This window comes from Bactrocera oleae, chromosome 2 (genome assembly GCF_042242935.1).
Source record: "Bactrocera oleae isolate idBacOlea1 chromosome 2, idBacOlea1, whole genome shotgun sequence".
Classification (NCBI taxonomy): domain Eukaryota; kingdom Metazoa; phylum Arthropoda; class Insecta; order Diptera; family Tephritidae; genus Bactrocera; species Bactrocera oleae.
Genome location: NC_091536.1, coordinates 54,869,463 through 54,889,123, shown reverse-complemented (window position 1 = coordinate 54,889,123; position 19,661 = coordinate 54,869,463). Strand labels below are relative to the sequence as shown.

Sequence of the window (19,661 nt, the reverse complement as noted above, 5' to 3'; positions counted from 1 at the left end):
TAAAAGTTTAATATTTTTAGGAAATAAAATGCATTTTACCGTTGTGAGGTAAAATTTTAACAGAATATAGCCAGGCAGCTCGCTTTCTCGGCAGGCATATGGCACATGCCACAATTAAATTAATTGACTGCCGTGTCATTATTTTATTAAAGAAATTACTTACACTTCGCACTCTTGTGCACACATTCTGTTGTAGTTTCATTGACCGCGGAGAAGCTTAGAATTTGTGATAATAATATGGTGCACTGCAACAAACTGGTTGAGAAGAAAATTATAATAACAAGTAACCGAACATTTTATACTCTTGCAAAGTCAAACGGTATACTCTTTCGAGATTTCTTTATACATTTTGCTTGATTTTCATAGTGAAAAGTAAAAGAAACAGATGGAATTTACAATGGTGTTATATGGGAAATAGGCGTGGTTGTAATTCGATTTCGCCCATTTTCGCACAATAACATAGAAATATAAGAAGAAGTACCGAATTTAGTTGAAATCGGTTAAGCAAATCCCAAGATATGGGTTTTTCAACTTAAAAGTGGGTGGTGCCACGCTCACTGTCTAATTTTTAGTGCGGTTTCTATAAAGTCATCTCATATCGTCCCATAGATAATATTTAATGTCTCTGGCGTGTTTAGACCACGCACTCTTTTTAAAAAGTTTCAAACCGCAGATGCTTCCCCTTTATATGATCCTGTATACCAAAAAACAGTTTGCGGTACCAAGAAACATGTGTACTAAGTTTCATAAAGATACTTGTGTATCAATTTTTACTCAAGTTACAGCTTGCACAGACGGACGGGTGGACGGACAGATGGAGGGACGGACAGACATTCACCCGAATTTTAACTCGTCTCTTCATCCTGACCATTTGTATATACATAATGCTATATCTAACTCGAATAGTTTTAGATGATACAAACAACATTTAGGTGAACAAAACTATTATACTCTGTAGCAACAGGTTGTGAGAGTATAAAAATTTCTAAATTAGTTTCTGTACTAATTTTCCAGGACTGTTTAGTTTATATAAGTTTTTGCTGATCTTCCGAGGGTGACGGCGAAACACGATTTTAGCAAGCTGCTGAGAATATTATATGTAGTGCCGGTTAAATTATATTAGGTCAAGTAAAAAGTTCGTTCGGTTTTTATCTAAGAGATGGCTGTATTGTCCATAATACTAGTGTTATAGTACTATACGGCGCTGAAAACGTGTTTATTCGCGCTAAAAGTTTGTCTTTGACAGTTTTTCGATTGATTTACTCAGTTCGTTGTGAGCGCTCGTCAAAGATGGACACAAACAAAGAGAAAATTCGCTATATTTTATAATTTTTCTTCGATCAAAGCGAAAAAGCAGCCAAAGCGGCTGAAAACATTAATTTAGATTTCATTATCAACATCGTTGTTAACTGATTTTGGGTCATTTTTCATAGCGGGGAAATAATAGGTTATTTTCTTCGTCTATAAATCACCTTATTACGCTCACCTTGCTAATTTAGCCGAATTTTTGAAAAAAAAAAACATGATGCCATGTCCTTAGTAATGCTGAGTCCAATCGCGTTAAACATTGGGACCGTTGCCTGTTACTTTTAGGAATTTTTAGTCTTTAACACCGACGAATTTTGGTATGCAAGGAGCACTGCCTTTATTCTGGAATTCAATGGGGTACTTCTTTATAAGTGAGTTCCATACATTTCTATACAGCCAATATGTAAGTATGTATATCAATTGCGGCCGTAGCTCTCAACTCTTTTTTGGCATTGGCAGAGTTCCGAGTTCGAAAAGCATTGCAGATTTAGTTTTATATTCTTGAGGAAAAGAATATATACATACAATTGTTAAATTTTTGAAGAGATACATTTTCCGATTTATATTCACTGCTTAAAGTGTTTAAGTAATTTATCAGCTGGATGCAAGTGTGTCAACCATAATTTCTATGTCATTGCGCAACATTCAAGTTCAGCTCATTTGTTGCCGTTGCATTCTGCAACATGCTTTTGCCGTTAGTTTGTAACAGAAATGTGGTGTATACCCTGTACAGCACGGCTTTAATAAATTAATAAAAAAAATTTTGTTTGATGCCTTAATTTTCGTTCTTCTTGAGAGTCTTGGAAGAAGATTTTAAAAGTGAAGGTGAAGTATTCTTCACATTCACTAAGGCTAACCGATTAGCCTATCTATCATTATTAGTATCTAACATTTACGGTATAAAAACCACTATGTATGCATATACCGTCGTTTTTACTTCTATTCACATTGTATTTCTGCAGAAGAGTGTATAGAAGACCCAGAATGTTCAGCGTCGTCTGCATGTAATCTGTGGAAAATGAGTGCTAAGAGACAGACACTGTGACAGACAACATCTAATATATACATACATAATTACAAGGTTCGTGCGTGGACTATACATATGTAACACATACCTATTAAAGGATAGTGATGACATGAAAGCAGAATAACAGCAAAGGAGAGCGTAAAAGCTTCGAGGAAGTACATGACAGTATATCGTACATATGGTATACATATAAGTATGAACTGGAAGAATAACTGATGGACAACAAACACGCTCGTATGACTAGAAAATATCTGAATTGCTTGAGTGCTTTTTGTTCGAACACTTTCCATGTTTTGGTTTTTTATATTTTTAAAGAGGAAATTGGCTTAAATTTTGAGAAGACATTGAAAACTGCACTCAAATTCTTATCAAAAAAATAAGGTGGCACAAACAAAATATAGCATTTTTTAATTACTTTCAGTCGCAGATTTGTTTCCTCTTATAAACTTAGACTATACTCTGTTGGTGACAGTGAAGGTTTAAAATTAGGGTTGGATTCAAAAATAATGAAAACATTGTATGATTGTACTTTGTACACCATACGCTCTTGACTACCTAGATTCTATTTACGTATCAAGTTCATATTTAGTGAGAGACTTTATCAAGTAATACATCATCATGTACTGAATTATTGACTTGATGTGGGAGTAAAGGTGTCAGGCTGTAAAACGTTTGCTAATCAATACGCAAAACTAACCTGAAGATCTTGATAGCACATATGAGTACTTTGGAAGGAAACACAAAACATTTAAAATCATCGACATAAAATTGCAACCTTTTACATATATCCGAAATAAATATGTACATATGTAAAAAAGTAGTATTCCGAACATTTTACCACATCGATAAAATTTCTTAAAGTAGAGTAATGCAAATATCTGTCAGCAACAGGAGGAGGGTTGAAATACTTTGGCTTTCTGGTAAACCACGCGAATCGAAAAAAACTTAGTGTGGAGTCAACTAAAGAACCCGAAGTAAAAATAATCGGATATTGAAGTAAACTTTGAGAAGTTTAGGTACAACATAGATCTTTATGGCTAACAAAGTTGGTATGTTCATTTTTGAAATAGAAATAAAAATGTTGTAGGAATGCAATCGAGTACGAGACACGGAATTATGAAAACTCTTGTTTAACTAGTTTTGCGGATTTTCCTGTATCGAGAATTCAAGACATTTTAGTGACATAAAGATTTAAGCGAGTCGTTCATTTCTCTTTTTCCTCAAAGCACGAGGGAGATCAGAGTCTCAGTGGAAACCTTATAGATTAACTCTAAAAATTTTATTGAATATTTTGCTAAACGAACGCTGTATAGAAGTCATTAAAGAGATTAATGCCCACAAGTAAATATTCACGCCGAAACATCTTACCAGCAAAATCTGGAAACTTAAAAATCTGGAAACTCTCCATTTTCGCAAAGTCGGCTTTGGGAACAAGAGAATTTATTATTACATACGCTGATGATGTAAAGTCGTCGGTTCAACTTATAAAAATTAAAAACAGTTTACTAAAGTCATTACTGTTGCTTTTAGAAACTTTATGAGGTAAGGTTGAGACGCATATACTGCATGATAAAGTGTTGATCAATAAAAGTTAGCAGATAAAATTCAGCCCAACAGCGTCAGCCAAATTACATATGTATGTATATAGTTTGCTCACATTTGGTGTGGTGAATTGCCAACAACCAGTGAACTTGTGAAACTAAGAAGCGAATTGCGTACTAAAATGAATTCGGTCAAATTAAAAGACATAAGAAAACGGAAACAATTTTTTTCTTTGTAAGAAAAAAAATTTTGTCTGTAAAGTTTTTTTTTTAATTTTCTTATTATTTATTTAGTAATAAACAACCTGATTTATTTTAACCCATATATGTATGCATCCAATCATCAGTCTGACTTTTTTTATGAAATACTATTTCTTGAAAACAAAATCCATTTGTATTATGAGCAGAAGCTGCGCGCAAGTAAGTGGCTCTAAGTAATAGACATTGGCGCCAGCAGACACGCTTTATGAGCAGCAACAAAAAAACACCGACGAAATAAATAACGAAAAAAAAAAACGCAAACACACTAAAAACCACAGTGTTGGACACCACTGATTGCCAAGTGAAGATGAAGTTGATTTTAGAGCGATTTGCGGTGGCAGCGCGCCCTACAAATCGCCAAACACTGCACCGACACACAGCGCCGCGCTATCAGCGGAACGTACGACGCGTGCCCTTTTCCCCCTTAACTTACTTGCAAGTACAGTATCGCACACACACATATACACGCAAACGTGCGCAAATTTGTGCATTGTAGTATGAAAGTGCAAGCGCGCGGCTGCTTAGTGGGCAACCGCATGCCGCACGTCATCAACGCCGCTGCATCAACGCAACTGGCAGATAGCTAACAACAGAATTCACACACAGCCACAACACGGCTGCTGTTGCTATTGCTACTGCTATTGCCGTTGCTGTTGGTGTTGCTGTTAACGGGTTTCATTGTTGAGGCAGGTAATGTACTACAACGAACGCCTATCTACTCGACTGGCGCTGCGCGTACAATATCCGTCCATTGCCGTTATTCACATCATTGTTTGTTCAGTCATTCGCGCAACCAGTCGCGGTTTGCCCATCCATTGCTCATTGCTGAACATATCTGTAGCATTTTTTACTCGTTGTTTCGCTGTTTATTGTTGCTGCTTATTTTTTGTTTCTTGTATAGCCACCTTAGCGCCTGTCTCGCGGCTTGCTGACTGGCTTTTCGCTGTTTGTTTGTTTAACTCTCCGTCTGTCTGTTTGTCTGTCAAGTTGGTTATCCGCCGCAAGTGAATGAATTCATTCAGCGCGCAATATAACGGTATGTACGTACTCACAGCAATCAGTCTGCCTTTCCTTCCGTTTGGCCGCGTGCAGCTGTCTATACTACACAGCCACGAACACACATAGCCAAATACATATATACCTATGTATATTTTGGACCGTTCGTCTGATTGTGTAATTGCCGGTGGTTTGGTTGTTGGTTGGTTTTTGCTGTTGTTGGCTGCACTTGCTGCCGCGCTGAATTACCGTGCAATCTCTGCGTTGGCTGGTGGCGGCGCGTCAAGTCAAGACAGGTTGTTTTCAACGCTACCGTTACACACACACACACACACATGCACCAAGCGTCTTACGCTTGCTGCGCTTTCGAGCACAAACAACAACAAAAAGCTGATAATTTACGCTTTAATTTGGATTTTCTCTCTCATGTTATTGTTGTTTTTGTTTTAACACCTCTGCAATTACCGTTTATTATTCAATTATTTGCTCTGTGTTGTTTGATGTGTGCTTTTGGGCTTTTTTAGTTAATAATTGTATGTGCCTTTTGCTGTTTAGTTGCATTTTAATACCGTAATTAAATGAAATTGAATAAAAACAACAATAATAATAATAACAGCTGCATTAGATACAATAATTCAGGATTAAAAAAAAAAAAAAAGCTTTGCTTTAAAAATTATCAACCCCAACTCATACACATACAGCCATACATATGTATGTATGTGTGTGTGCATAACAGTTTACGTTGTGATTAATTGCCACTTCAGAAGCCGATTTTTATTTGTCTAATTATTTGCGTCTATAAATATTACTGTTTAGTAGAGTGTGGGGTATCCACACGTGAGTAATATTAGCAGGGTTAATGGAAAGGTGTGATTTGTATTACGTTGTGGTCAAAATTTATAATAAAGCGTGTGTGAGTTTCAAATCATTTGTTTCACTCTGTAAGACAAGCGCGCTGGTAGAAGTGACGGTATACTCTGGGATGATACTCGCTAACATAGTGTAGGAGAAAAAGTTATTCAAGGTGCACACCTAATGTGACATTTGTAATTAAAAAAAACTACTTTGTCAATTCTTTTAAAAATTTTAATGCATATTTAAACATATTTTAAGAATACGCAGTGAAATTTCTGAGGAATAAAATTAAAAATTTTTCGGGTTACACTACGACGGCGTTAAAAAAATATATTCCACTGCTGCCTTTACCGTGAATAAAACCCAAAACCGAAATTCTCTACTAGAAGTTATTATCCTGACCTGCGCTGGAAAAAAAACTTAATGAAATGACGCCCTGGTAGGTCATTGCATGGAGAATTATGTAAAGAACATGGAGAAAAAATTTGATAGTAATCGGATCCATCGTCTCCTGCTGCGCACTCAAATAAAATTTAAAAAAATAAAGTATGTGAGTACCTCCCAAGAGGAGCATAATCGGTTTCTTCAGTGGCATCAAATTTTGTTTGACAAATTTTAGACCTGCTTCTCGATTATAAATACTTGAAATACTGCTTCATGGGGTACTAAAATGTTGGTGTGGAAAGATGCATTTCATCATCAAAAAAATTAGTTCTACTCAATTTTTAATGCATCAGAACATATTAGCACAAGGTTGTACCGCAGGGGGTTGCTTCACTTTGCGGAATGTCGGCCTATTGGTGAACATCTATGGGATAATGAAACAAGAAGATTTTTTTCATATTTTAAAGACTTGAGCAGATTTCATGGATAAATGTGCCTAACTCATCTCGGACATTACAATAAACATAGAGCTAGACCAAATATAATGATAAAATTGGCTACATGATCAAAGTTTTCATCTAATGCAGTGGGCTGTTGACAGCAAAGATCTGAACCCAATCGAAAATTTATAAACTATGTTGAAACAGTTGGCTAGATATGAACCTCCAGACGTGTGGGTGAAGAAGGACAGGATTCCTAATGACGTTTGGCTGCAGTACAGACATTACACTTTTGAGCCCAAACTACGTATATACATATATGTCAAACTCTAAGATACTTTTACTATTATTTTTTACTGGATTAGCGGACACGTTTTCTGTTTTGGAAACAAGTTGGCCTAAGTGCTGAATAGTTCAAGCAGAGTTACATCTTTATTGGATCGAGTTTTGACTATGAGTGAATCATATCATATGTGTCTTGATTTCGTTATATTTATTTTCCTGAAGGTACGGCAGGTCTATAGTAGTGCAAACATGGTCTTCAGAAGACACAGTCGCAGTGTTCAAATGCCCGAAATTTTATTCAAACACCATATGCCACTTGCCATAGGGTATATTGTTCGACAAAAAAACTAAGGGGATATATAATATATATGGGAATATATATATGTATTTATTTTTATTTATTCAAATATATATCTATTATATATATGCCTTAATATTAAGGAAATAATGAAGTCAAATCATTGGCGCTTTCATTAATTCAATTTCTGTGTTTTATTTTTTGAAATAAAAATTCTATACCTCTCGAAATGCATCATTTACTTATGGCAACTTAATGTCACATATTAATTAAATAGCCTGCGCTTGGATTTTCCTTTCAATTTAATTTCTCTCTCAAGCGCCTTAAATTCACTTGGCAATTTGTGGACGAAAGCTCTTTGTAATGTAAGCGCGTACAACAACTTCACTTGGTGACAAAGGCTTACAGCTAAGTCTTTTATATTCGAAAGTAAGTGGCGAGTAGCGAGAATTTAAATACTTATGCAACGCCAAAAAAACAAAATTAAAATAAAATAAAAACAGAAAATGTGCATCTTTTATGACGTCACCCCGCTTCCTTCCGGTGGGGCGAGCACCCAGGCCTCGAGCAACGCTGGCGATACTAAATTTATGATTAAGTAATAAAAATGTTTATTATAACCAAATTTGCATCGCTGTGTCATTTGCCACTTGCTGCACTGTGGTCGGCGCGGTGTTGTAAGCGTAAATAATAATGAGCGCGATAATTTTTCGTTTAACCAAAATAATTCGAAAATTCACCAGAATATGTATAATGTAGTGAAATATTCTTGCGTTTTATATGCCTCACGCTAGTTCCTGTTCGTTTTGTAACGATTTTATTGTTAGCGACTAGAGTTTGCAGCTCAGCAGATGCGTTTTACTGCGCCAAGACAGAAACGCGTAAATGCAGTTTAATGGTTCAATGGTTTAATGGTTTAAGATAAAAAAGTATTCGTAAGTACTAGGACGTGGCATTCATTTACGTAAATTGTAAGTGTGAGCGCGTGGCACGTACTTTCAAACCGCTGCAATGGCGCTGTGTTGCATATAACGAGGACTACTTTCGCTTGTTGAGGTGACAGTGTGTGCGGGTAGTCGTAGAAATTTTATAGGTATTTTTCTGGCATTTGCAACGACCATCGAGGCGAGCAGAAGAGAATCTAGCTTAAATCTAACAATTAAGGTATTGCTGAACCGAATAAGGTATCACAGCTGGTTTATTTTTCTTTGAGGTTATCAATTGAAGCGAGCTCAAGAAATCTGAGATTCTGCGTTTGCGTCACTTGCAGAAAAATTCTTAAATTTCAGTTCATGAATAGGATTCTACTTTTCTGTGCTAGAAACATCATTGTATCGAAAATTGTAGAATGATAAATTCACAATTTAGTGATTTCCGCAAGGAAACGTAAAATATGTGATCCTAGTATTTCGCTCCAGAATTTTGTACAAAATGAGTACCCAATATTCTGGATTCAATTCTCAAAGTCCTGCTTTGCTATTATTAATAGTTCAGCACATTTGTTACGCCTTAACAACTAAGTAGCTTTGTGGTTTTCAGTTCTCTGAGAAATATATTCCTACAGGGTCATATAGATGCACTACGTTATATTAGGTATAATAGCCACAATCGGTTACATGCAAAAGCATTTACGCTATATCTTAGCTCTTTGTATTAAATGCGTGAGGAACAACAAAATAATTATTGTCGCTTATTAAGAGTAATAAAACGATTCCACCATAACATTGCAGCAGTAAATATGCCGACATTAATGAAAATCAAGGTAGAGAAGTGGGCCTAAGGGAAGTGTTGATACGCCAAATGGGATATGTGTGATGTCACCAATGGTGAGGAGTGTAAGAATCGTGGAGAACGCTAACAACAGTGATTGCATTATACAAATTTAAGCAAATAAATTAAATGATAGTGCAAGGTAGGAGGAAAATGTTAACATTGTAAAGCTTTGAATATTAATCATCCATTAACACCTGCTGAATGCCAGATATTTATTTTTTAAGGTGTTTTGAGAGGAAACCCTTGGTTATACTCAAAAATAATGTAAGTTTTCAACCCCCTTCAATCTTATTGAAGTATCGAAGTCGTACAGGTAAGCAAATGCATATGTATGTTTGAGTTATAAAAGATTATTAAAAAAAAAATTATTTAAACAAATCTAAAAAAATGTATATAAAATTGTTATTTGCTTAAGCAGCGACAGTATGAGATGACTTTATAGGAACCGCATTCAAAATTAGTCAGTGGGTGTGGCACCGCCCACTTTTAGGTGAAAACCCATATCTTGGGACCCGCTTAACCGATTTCAACCAAATTACATAACCTTCTTTTCACATTTCTATGTTATAGTGCGAAAATGGGCGAAATCGGACTACAACCACGCCTATTTCCCATTAACACCATTTTAAATTTCATCTGATTCTTTCACTTTTCACTATAAAAATCGAGCAACAATGATTGTATCGGGGTAGAACTTTGCGTGAATAATGCGTTTAAAGTAATCGACCTTGTGACTAAAAATTATCTAAATTGAACTAAAACTGTGCAAGCCCCTAGGTACTGAATATGTGGACCCCAATGCCTATAGTTGACTTTTTACCGAAAATATCGGTCAACATAGAACAAGCCTTCCTAACTTGTTGAAGATACCATTGTCCAGCTAATTAAAAAATTTAGAATTAAGTTTGGGTTATTCTTTTAAAGATTTCTGATTAAGTAATTTATTCCTTTTCCTACTTTTTTACGCTTTTCCATCGATGCAGCGTAATGAAAATATTAATAATTCGGTGTGCTGCAGTAAAGACTTATATTAGTAGGAGTCACTAAAAGTAGCTTTTGGAGCTTAATTGGACCTTTTTTTATTGTCCTTTCTGAAACTTCAAATGATTTAAATATTTAAAGATTTACCAAACCGATACTTTGATCCACATACGATAATTCGGCAAAGTTTTTATTCATTTTTATTCGAAAAATTTTCATCTCGAAAATATAATATGAGGTATGAGATTGCCGGGAAAACCCGCTTTATTTATATATTATATTTGTGGAAATCTTTGTATTTTACGTGAGTTTGTCCAGTGGCATGCAACATGAGAATGTCAAACATTTTAGAAATTCAGAAATCGAATAGTGGCAAAGACTCCTACAAGAAACTAGTAACGGCGGTATCAAACGTAGAAACTTGCCCACACAACAGTCAATAACAACTTGTGCGGTAAAGGCGCTACGAGACGCTTGCTACGATGGCTTAGACTAGTAGCCAGTCACATTGTAGTTTGTGAGTTAGACAGGTGTGCAAGCGCTGAGCAATAGGGCACGACCAGAAGGCCAGCAACGAGCAACTAAATGTCATAAATCGTTTCGTTTGACTATACATTAGTGGGATTCGAAAGCTGTTGCAATCTGTATCAAAGGAATGGAATCCCTGCAGAGGTTTAGGTAGACTCTACTATGAAAATGTTGTGAACCGTATAATTTAAAAATTTTACAAATGTTTATTTGGGAGATCATTTAGAGTTTTTTCCGGTTAATAAAATCAAAAATTTACACTTGCACCTGAGTTTCAAAGGTAAATAAATAAATTGAGAGATCTACAAGTGTGAACCCATAAAGGACTGATTGTATAAGAAACCCTTTTTTTATTACTTAAAAACAACCCTTTGGATTTGAGATTGCCTAATGATGTCAGCGAGCTTGAAAATTTCTGGTGAGCACTGAGAAGACTATCTACAAAAATCAGCAACTTGAGTACTCAGAAGTCTATCTACTAATTCCGGTAAGATCTATAGAAGTCTTCACAAAAATTGTTGACCGCCGCAAAAACTTCGCAATTTGCAGTTTCACCCTCGTATGTAAACGTTGGCTGACCAACGTATATACCTAGAAGCTGTTGTCATGATTTAGTAGTACCTACAACATAGTTCCATACACTTTTTATTCTTTTTATGTTTCTTTTTTCGAGCGCTTGAGTTGACCTATAAAAATTAATTTAGCAATAAAACCTAAGCAAAACAAAAATGATTAACGCTGAACGATCGCTGCAATGGAGAAAAAAAAGGTTACGATGTCGTCACTGGCACTGCAGTACTTCAGTACACTTACCGCCACTGCCAGTGCCAGTTTCCTTGACACTATTCTGCAGACCATAGCAGCATTACAGATGCAGTTGGTAGAACAAAAGGAGAGAACTTTGTCGTTGTATCAGTTACCAGCGGATTTGCATTGCAACGGAGCTGTAAGCCACCCACCTACACATTCATACATACAGACATATTGAAAAGCCAGGCACACATGTAAACATACAATTGTATATGTATGCATGTAGATGAGCTGTGTTGCGGTACGAAAACGGAAGGTGTAGTTTAATCGATATGGGGCAGTGTGGGGGTGCGGGTGCGCGCAATTGCAAATCGTGATTTGAATGCGTTACGTTGCTGGCATAACAATTGAACGAATACACTTTACATGCGCCTAGGCGCTGTCCATTCACGGACCGCGGCCGCGGCCTCTCGACACGATCACGGGCCATGATCGCATGGTTGTTGTTGTTGTTATTTTTTATTTGCAATATTTATTTTTGCTAGTTCTGTTATTAGACTCTTAGTACATATCAACTGACTGACTGACATATGTATGTATGAATGTAACTGTGTGTTGTTATATTTTGGTAATTTTTTATTTTTAGAATTAAAGCAAACATGAGTAAAACTATACACGCGCATATACATATATGTATATAACTCTATATGTATGTAGGCTTGTTTATATGCAACTATGCACAGGACCAACTATACGCTATGGCGCATGCGCGTAGGTTTTTCCGATTTTGTGTGTAGACTGTCAATTGGTTTTTATCCGTCTGTGGATGAGTAGTTGTTATTTATGTTGCTACAATTTTACAAATGTTTTTTTTTATGCTTTGTAATTTTCTTATATTTTTCTTATTTTGTGTTATTGTTGTTTTTTATTTTGCATTCAGCCTTGTATTCGCTTGCAATTGACTTTATAAGGGCATTTTGTTGCATTCATTTGCGAATTGAGTTTCAATACTAACCGTTGAGTTTCAATACTAATGTTACTTATTGTTATTATTATTTTTCTTGTAGCTAGTTTGTTATTCTAGGCGCTGCTTACCGCCATGGTCCACTGTCATTACTCACAACTGGCCTTTTTCTTGTCACCTTAAATGGTATTTTTTGTGTGATCGGGCATTGGGGTATGTATACATACATATATATATATATATATATAGATGTATATTTATATGTCGATGAGGGTTGTGGTTTTTGTCACAATGGGTGTGGGAGTCGGCACGATTGTTAAGTGTGGCACATTAAAGGAGCTGTTTGCGCCGATTGCAATCGAATTCACTTGGTTTAACATTTTCTGTTGCCATTTATTAGTTATAATTTTTGGTTACTGTTTGGTTGTCTTGTAAAGTTTTGGTTGTTTGAGAGTGTGACAGTTATTTGCCAGGCTAATAATAACGGAAATAATAATTTCTTACCATGACAAGTTCGGCATTACACTTACAGCAAAAAAGAGCGTATTTCATAAAAAGTTATAAGCTTAAGCTTGCTATTATAAAAATAAGATTAAATAAATACAATAAAAAATTTTTCAAAAAATTGTCATTTAATCAATATTGATTTAATGTATTTACTTATCAATTTCACTTAAACAGATTTTCAATTTGTTATCAACACTTCTCAAAAATATATACACACGAAATTATTCATTTATTTTATTAATTTAAACAGATGACAACCCCTACCAATTATTATATCTACTATTAGTCTAATCAAACCTAAAGCGGATGAAATTTCATAACTTTATTAAATTGATTACATTTGATGAGCGAAATTTATTATAAGCTAATTTTTTATCAGGTGGCTAATCTGCCAAATTTATATTCGACCGAAACTCTTCTAAGCGGGATTACTTAGTTAGTTATAATATTATAATATTATTTTTCTTAAATTATTTAAAATAGGTGCTTCAATTAAAAAATATTTGTATAAATAGTTGACAACAATTTTTAAAAATATTTTCAAACGTAAACCTTAACAAAGCTCAACCGTTATTTATGTACGCAGTATATTTTAAAAATTTGTTTTATTTACAGTTTAATTTCAATAATACATACATATATTCCACAAAACTTGTTTAATTTTTTCGCTTGACTCCCATATTTTTACGGCTTTAGTTCCTAAAATTTTTTCAGTTGTCATTTCTAAAAAAATGGCATATATTAACCTTCTTATAATATGTGGCAATTTTCCAAAAAATATTTTCGATTCCTATTGTATTTAAAAAAAAAAACAGTCCTTTGTTTTCCACTGTCTTATCAGATTTTAAGAGAACTGTCTAATCTGTGACAAATTCCGACATTACATATTAAATTAATCTCTAGAGTTCTGCTGTGTGTTTGGGAGATCCAAATTTTTTAGTGGTCATCGGCGACACTTAAGAATTTACAAGAAATATAATAGGAATCGACTTCGGCAACTAAGTAATGTAGGGTTTACCCCCACATTTCCGTTAGATTTAAAAATTAAATATCAAATCAATTTTCAACTCCACATGCCTTCTTGCCTTTCCTTTATCACCAAATCTCAAAGAAGCTACTGTTTATTTCTTGTATTCCAGATCGCAGTAGCGGAGGATGCAGCTTTTATGTTTTATGCAGAGGAAATCCTTTTCAGAATTACACTCCGATGTTGGCCTTGTAGTGTCTTCTCTTTGCGTTTTCAGTGTGACCAATACTCAATACAAAACTTTAAAATCTTTAAAAGATAAATTATACTTGACAACGACAAAGAGCATAAAATAATAAACAAAAATTTACCATCGCTGCAATGTTTTCATTGACTTATAGACCACGTTAAAAGACTGAGTTAAGTCTGATTTGTTTGCCAATTCGATTTATGCAAAAGATTTGTAATTTTGCATAAAAACAAAACTTCAAAAAAAACTTTACACTAACTATAGTGCAGAAGCGGCATCTAATAGCGTCCGTTAAGAAATACGATGCGATCGTTGCCTATCTACCACATATGTATGTACATTGTGGCAGAAAAGGCCAAAAGTGGTTTTTGGCCAAAAACAGTGTGACCATTCGGTGGTAAACGTCCATTAATTTGAGAAAACACAAATGCAATTACAAAGTATATACTTGTATACATACTATGTATGTATTGTTCCAAAATTGTCCATCATATGCACTCTGGAAGTTTGTGCACGCAGGCTTCATATACAGGGTGCTATCAAGATATTTATCCAATGGTGACCATATTGGAAGTTCAACGAGAACCTAACGCCATTTTTATACCCCGAATGGGGTATACTAAGTTTGCCACGAAGTTTGTAATACACAGAAGGAAACGATCACTATGATGAGATGAGTCGATTTAGTCATGTCCGTCTGTCTGTTCGTCCGTTGAGGTATTGATCTGAAATGCATACGTCCTTTTCTCTCCAAGATCCTGCTCATTTGTCGGAACTGCCGATTTCGGACCAATATAAGCCTTTTCATTTAACGAGATATATTTACCAAATTCCACACAGCACACACATTTATCGAAAATGAATTGAATTGTTCTCGATCATCACCATCAATATACTTAGCATTGTGTCTCGAGTTTTGCAGTGTAAAACTAAATTTTTATTTACATATGGAAATCGGTTTTATTCTGTACCTCTTATGGACACCCTATATGACGTATTAAATTGTACCGTAAGCCCAATGGGCGTCAAGAAGCATCGGACCAGCCATTGGTGGGCAGCAGGCTACAAGCGATCGCATCGTTTTGGCGTGGCATTCTGACACACGCTGCCATTTGTGCTCGTTTGTGCACTTGCGCAAAAGATCGCAGACAGGTTACACTTGTCGTATGTGGCATTTTAACGGCGTTTTTCTATTTTGCACATTTTTTTTTGTTTTGGCTCGTTATCTGCCGTCCGGCGATGACAATTGTTCGTAGTATTGCTGCCACTTTACTTAATATATTGAGTAAAAATTGTGTGCGTCGTAGAAAATCAAAGCCAAATAAATCAAAATCGCAGCACAATAAAATATTTAATTTAATCGCATACAATGATGGTAGCTATTTATAAAAAATTTGGTGTTAGATAGTAGTGAGGAGGAAGCTTAAAAGTTAAGTACAATGTGATTAGAAACTAACTTCAGGATTCATAAATTATCCGAAATAAGTTGAAGTAAACCTTTTTGTGTAAACCATATGGGAGGCCTAGGAAATATACCGAATTACCTCACGCGATTTATATACTCTGAACAGGGTATATTAAGTTTGCCACGTAGTTTGTAACATCTAGAAGGAATCGTCGGAGACCATATAACGTATATAGACATAAATGATAAGCGTGATAAGCCGTCCATGAATAATAATATTCAAACTCAATCCGGACGAGTTTTGTAATACTTTATAGATTAATGATCAACCGTGGTAATAAAACTGTAAAGCACGAGTAATAATAAAACATTTCGTATGTACATAGTATATAAAACCTTTTTGTTGATTTGGAAAATTAGTTTTTTGAAGATAAATTTTCAGAACTGTCCATATATAAGAATAAAAATGAACTTTCACGATCTATATTCAGATAAAATTTTCATTTATAGCTTACCATTTTTCACTATCATCTAAAATAAATATTCCACATCGCTCTCGTCAACACATCACATTATTTGGCAAAGTTATATTGTATGAGTACTTCAAGAACTCTGTCAAAAAAACCTTACGAACTTAGCTAACACTTACCTGTAAAGAAAAAAGCAAAAATGGGAGAAGAGAAAAGAAAAACAATTAGTATCTCTGTCAATTGAAGAGGAGTGTTTAGAAATATATTAAAAATCTATTTGCATTTTCATTGGCGAGCGTGCGGTTCGACCAGCTGGGGAGCGAGCAATAGTATGCGGCAGTCAATTGGAGATGCAATTGTAATTACTACGGTTAATCGTGGCAGACGAATGCGTACGAGTATATGTACACATACTTATTTATGCACTAGTGTTAATATAATATTATAACTATAAATATGCCATTGGGCGTATATTTAGTGATCTTAATCAGATTAAATACACATATACATACAATTTAATTGTGCATTATGATTAACTGTTTGTTCAGTTGTACTTCTGTGCGCCTTATATACATATGTATAGTTTATATATTACTAATATATCAATATTCATATGTACATCTATATGTATATATACCATATATATATATATATCATATAGTCATTAACTTCTTCATAACCATAATATTTTGCATACCTCGTTGTTCTATTCATATGTTAATAGCTAATTTTATTCGCAACTACTACTATTATTATTACTGTTATTTCAGCCAAAGCTAATAATTCGACTTTTTATGGCTTAATAATATATATGTATACTATTATGTATATATAATAACTGTACTTATTAATCTGCTAATAATAGTAGTGTGCTTAATATGCATTTTACCACTACCACTAATGTGCCACTAAATATTTTTATAATAGCAGATACTGTTAACATTTGTATGTAAATGTAGGTAATATAATATATAGATTATATTGTATGATATCAACAATAACATTCTGTTTTTTTAAAAATGTACATATATAAGTTTTTCATTATTTTTTAATTATGCTGTGATATATTCCTAAATTAAGTTCGAACTAATTTAATAGTATAGACCGGCATTAACGTGAACATTTAATTATCGAAAGTTGTCATCGAATTGATAAACGTTTGTGAGTAGCGTGTCGAACAAATATTACCTCTTACGTCTTCTATAAGGCTAATAAAAATAAATGTAAAAGTCCACAAAATAACATTGCATTTTAATTTTAATTGAAATTTTTGCTTTGAGCAATTCAAAACAAACCTTGGTAGAATTAATGATAGCGGTTATATTAAGCTAATGAAGTATCAGCATACTCTATTGTATATAATTCTACTCGATAAAGATTATTTTCTGAAGAACATTTTTGACAAGAGAGCAGGGCCCAAAGATAGTGACCAGAGAATCTGAGACGTCTAATATAAATATTAAAAATATAATAAGTTTTATCGGAACGACATAATTGAGAGAAAAATATACAACAAGTCTATTTATGGTCAGTAGGATTGATTGCCGCGAGCAATGTTCTAATATACGATTCTATTAATACTTTAATACATATATGTTAGAAAAAAAAGGTTATGACTGATATGAGATTTAATTGAAGATAACTAAAAACACGGAGAACATCTCAGAAGTTAAATACGTATGATTTATATTGAGGCTAGATTACAAAAATAAGTTAATGCTAAATGCCAGGATCTCATTTTAAATTTTCTTCGAGAAGATGATCAATATTTGGCCAAGAGTATTCTTGAAAATGTAGAAGAATTTGCCAATTTTGGGTCCTCAGAGAATTCATTAAAACCATATACTACCATATATATAGTTGAGACTTACTGTTGTGGTCATAAAAAGATCGAGAGATGATAATGATTCAGACAAAATTCGTTTAGAAATGAAAGTAATTTGCGTTAGATTGGCTTGAAACTGATTACTGGTGACATACAAGACTTTAAGGGAAGGAAATACGGTTAGATGATCAAAAATAATTCCTTTTATTTATAAAATCGTTAGAAAAATTGTTGAAAAATATCTTCAGCAAATTTTAAATGTAAATTTCCATTTGTTTTATTATTATTAGTCATTAAAGTGAGCAGCTCTCCTTCAGCATACAAACTAGTATATTTTTAAATGCGTTTTCTCGATTTATTTTTAAATTGTGTACACGCTAGTTTTGAAAGTTTACAACTAATCATTGTAACTGGACAGTTAGAAGTTAATTCCAACCTCCTTTGATTTCAAATAAAAATTGTTGCTTCCAGAATTTCGCAAAATGCTGAGTCTGATTGTTACCTGCAATATGGCGTTTCTAATTTTCACCAAACAGATGCGCCGTCACATAACACTCCATGTTTAAGTAAGTTGTTTGCCAACTATGAACTCTTTATTTACTAGATTTGGTTCTCTACAACGTTATCCTGTTCCTTAAACTAAAATATTCGGTCTCAAAATTATGTGTGGGAAATTTAGATCACTAAAAGAAAGTCCCTGAAAGAAATAAGACTCGTTCTGGAATGAAGCTGGTATTGTACAAAAAAGAGGATGCTTCAAAGATTATAATGAAGATTTGCTTTTCTTAACTAATGTATTTGTATATCCTCTTGTAGGACTCAAAGACTGTCAGTAGATTACTAGAAGATAAATTAGAAATAAAGTACAAAATTGATTTTATTTTCTTAAACTATTTTCTAACATCAACAATTTTCAATTCCAATTCCATGAAAAACCGAAGACAGAAACTCATCAAGCAAAAGTTAATTTGTTCATCCAATTGAAAATAATATGGATCAAAGCGAGATAATTGTGATTATTAAGAACCGCTACCAGAAAACGCCTCGCAGGAACGCTAATTATTGGATTACAGTAACAATTTCCTGCCTGCCGCGCCAGCACGCTGACTGTGCGATATGTGTGTGAGTTAATTCTCAATCAGTCAATCGTTGAAAATTACAGTTGTTGCAACAACCAGATGTAGACAACTGCAATTCACCAACAGCTGAACTCCATCAGCGACGATATGCATTCACTTGTCACTCTGCGCAGCCGTCGAATCACAGCTACAACACATATAGGAAATTTGCACACAGGCGGGAGCAACAGGGTTGTATGATATGTATTTCCACACAACACCTATGGTGGGCAACGACACCTTTGGGATGAGTATGAAATTGCAATGTGCAACAGTTGGCAATTGCTCGTTTGCTAGCTGAGCAGTTCGGTAGCGGCACAGCAAACAGTTAGGCACACTAGCAATTTGTCAGCGTACAAGGCGAGCAAGCAATTTAACAGGCTGACAGTCAAGAGGAGTGAGACCACCAATGCACATCCGAACAATCAACTGCTCAACTGCTAGCTAACTACATGTTTTCATTGTTGTTTTTGCCGTTTGTTTTGTTTTCCTTCTAATCTCCATCCAGCAGTTGCCACGCTTCAACAAGTAATGTTGCAAAAATTTGACAAATTTCTTGCACTTGACCATGGAAAGATGGAAAGGTGGTACAAATTGAAAACGAGCCGTATATAACCGTCTGCAAACAACTGTTGCTGTAATGCAAGTGCTTGTTGTTGTTTTTCTTGCTTTCGCACAGTAGCAGTTCTTTTAGTGAGTGTTTCGTTGGTAGACAAACAATAATTGAT

At 34.6% G+C, this 19,661-nt stretch overlaps 1 protein-coding gene and 1 long non-coding RNA gene across 8 annotated transcripts in view; one reads left to right on the top strand and one right to left on the bottom strand.

The window, feature by feature from the left end:
• The window catches only part of fru (sex determination protein fruitless), a 300,477-nt gene that overhangs the window by 121,866 nt on the left and 158,950 nt on the right, over positions 1 to 19,661 (bottom strand). The window lies entirely within an intron of this gene.
• Positions 10,676 to 14,367, top strand: LOC118680004 (uncharacterized). Its single transcript, XR_004975533.2, has 3 exons — positions 10,676 to 10,957; positions 11,060 to 11,164; positions 14,038 to 14,367. It is a non-coding gene; the product is annotated as an uncharacterized lncRNA (long non-coding RNA).